The sequence below is a fragment of the Babylonia areolata genome, chromosome 20, assembly GCF_041734735.1.
Source record: "Babylonia areolata isolate BAREFJ2019XMU chromosome 20, ASM4173473v1, whole genome shotgun sequence".
Classification (NCBI taxonomy): domain Eukaryota; kingdom Metazoa; phylum Mollusca; class Gastropoda; order Neogastropoda; family Buccinidae; genus Babylonia; species Babylonia areolata.
Genome location: NC_134895.1, coordinates 48,527,226 through 48,529,725, shown reverse-complemented (window position 1 = coordinate 48,529,725; position 2,500 = coordinate 48,527,226). Strand labels below are relative to the sequence as shown.

Below are 2,500 nucleotides of genomic sequence, written 5' to 3'. Positions count from 1 at the left end.
CACACACACACACACACACACACACACACACACACACACGCACACGTACAGAGAGAGAGAGAGAGAGAGAGAGAGAGAGAGAGAGAGAGAGACAGAGAGAGAGATTTCATGGACAACACCGCTTTACTCAGACAAGCCTGTTGTGATATGAAATCAAAAGAAATATTATACAGCGAAACATACAGTAATGCAACGCAACGCAACACAACACAACGCAACACAACACAAAACAACACACAACGTCCAAGGCAGCTCAATTCAGTCCCTCATTATCAGATACTGCAGATTGCAGATATTTCATTTATTTCCTTATTCTTTCATTAATTTATTTACTCATTCATTTATTTATTCAATTATTTATTCATTCATTTATCTATTCATTCATCATTCATTCATTCGTTCGTTCGTTCAAACATTTGTTTTGTTGTTGTTGTTTTTCCTTTCAATGCCTGACTAAGCGCGTTGGGTTAGGCTGACGGTCCAGCATCCACTGAGTTAATAGCAGTGGCGGATAATGCTTTGTGCGAACGCGCAGTGACGCCTCCTTAACTCACTCAGTACGGCCAGTCCTCTCTTCTCCTCTACACAGACCCCTCGGATGTCCAGTGGGTGTCTGAATGACCCAAACTTTAGCTTCCGTCATCAGAATTGTGGTATTCTTTGTCAACATTCACCTCTTCAGTATAGGAGCCTTCCGCTTGCAATATTTTGATGGTGGTAACTGGGGTGAAACGCTGTTAACGTCGTCTCTTTCGCCGTTCGTATGGAGAGAGTAAGAAGAAAGGAGAACAGAGAAAGGAAGGGTAGTGGTGGGGAAATGGAAAGGGGGGTGGAGGTGGGGGGAGAGAAGCGGGGAGGATGGGTGAAGGGCTAGGGGAGGGAGGTCAGTGGGAGGAGGTTAGAATCGTTGAGGGACTTGTCAAACAACATTCCACTTATCTCTAACCTGCCGTAGGCCTTGCAGAAAAGCTGCATGGCACCGACGAATATTTGATCCGAGTATTTGATTCCCAGGTTCCAGCCCCTCTCTCCCTCCCCATCCCGCCCACCCACTCCAACCGTCGTCACCCCCTTTAACCCTTTCACCGCCAGTCAATTTAGAGTAAACCGTCGCCACCCCCTTTAACCCTTTCACCGCCAGTCAATTTAGAGTAAACCGTCGCCACCCCCTTTAACCCTTTCACCGCCAGTCAATTTAGAGTAAACCGTCGCCACCCCCTTTAACCCTTTCACCGCCAGTCAATTTAGAGTAAACCGTCGCCACCCCCTTTAACCCTTTCACCGCCAGTCAATTTAGAGTACAAAATTCCTCTTGTGGTATAAACACAGAAAAGACAGTGGCAAAGAATAGCTGAGGATTCCCCCCTGCGATGTATAGAAAATATGGCCTATCCTACCATCCAACATTAAGAGCAATAGGTTCATGGATAACAGACCAATGAATGGTCACCTTTCAGTGACATGGGTCCTCTACCACGCCTGTGCATAAATGCGAGCTTGGCGGTGAAAGGGTTAATAAAAAGCTAGAATGGGCAGAGTACTAACCTGTCGTACTTGTTTCGGTAGAATATCCGCAAGAATACATTGTAGACCAGTGCGCCACTGCCTAGAAGTCCCTTTGCTGTCGGTCTGTCTGTCTGTCTGTCTGTTTGTTTGTATGTATGTTGTTGTTATTGTTCCGTTCTTCCTCTGATACTCGACTTCTCAGGATACCTCACGTCAGAATTAAGACCTATGGACACAGATCGTTTTCTTTTCAATCGCCAAAGACGTGGAACAAGCTCCCTGATAACCTCCGTCATTCTGATTCCCTCGCATCTTTTAAATCTCGTCTCAAAACTCACCTTTTCCCTCAGCAATAAGTTCAGTTGTGGCAGGCCCACAACTACATGCATGTATATGAATGTGTATTGTGTGTGCGTGTGTTTATGTATGTGCCTGCCTATGTGTGTGTATGTGTTAGGGTAGCTGTTAGATACACATGTATGTTAAAATGTATGTATGCAGTGTGTGTGTGTGTGTGTGTGTGTGTGTGTGTGTGTGTGTGTGTGCGTGCGTGTGTGTGTGTGTGTGTGTGTGTGTGTGTGTGTGTGGTCACATTTTGGTGTGTGTATGTAACATAGATATAATGTTTTATGTTATCAAAAGCGTTTTTGTAAAGCACCTAGAGCAGATTTCTGGATAGTGTGCTATATAAGTATCCATTATTATTATTATTATTATTATTAGTGTTGTTGTTATTCTCGCTCCCAACCCACTCTCTGTCTCTGTCTCTGTGTCTGTCTCTGTCTCTGTGTCTCTCATCATTAATAACAGGCTGCAAGAATGGATAACTCAGAATAATATAATTGGAGAATATCAAGCAGGATTTAAAGGCTATTCAACAATTGACCATATATTTACTTTAATGGCAAGCAGTACAGAAACAATTTGCAAATAATAGAAAATTATATGTTGCTTGTGTGGATTTTGAAAAGGCTTTTGATTCTGTTTTTTTAGA

The 2,500-nt window shown here is 43.5% G+C and overlaps 1 protein-coding gene across 1 annotated transcript in view; it reads left to right on the top strand.

The window, feature by feature from the left end:
• Positions 1 to 2,500, top strand: part of LOC143295098 (uncharacterized) — a 22,616-nt gene that overhangs the window by 6,520 nt on the left and 13,596 nt on the right. The window lies entirely within an intron of this gene.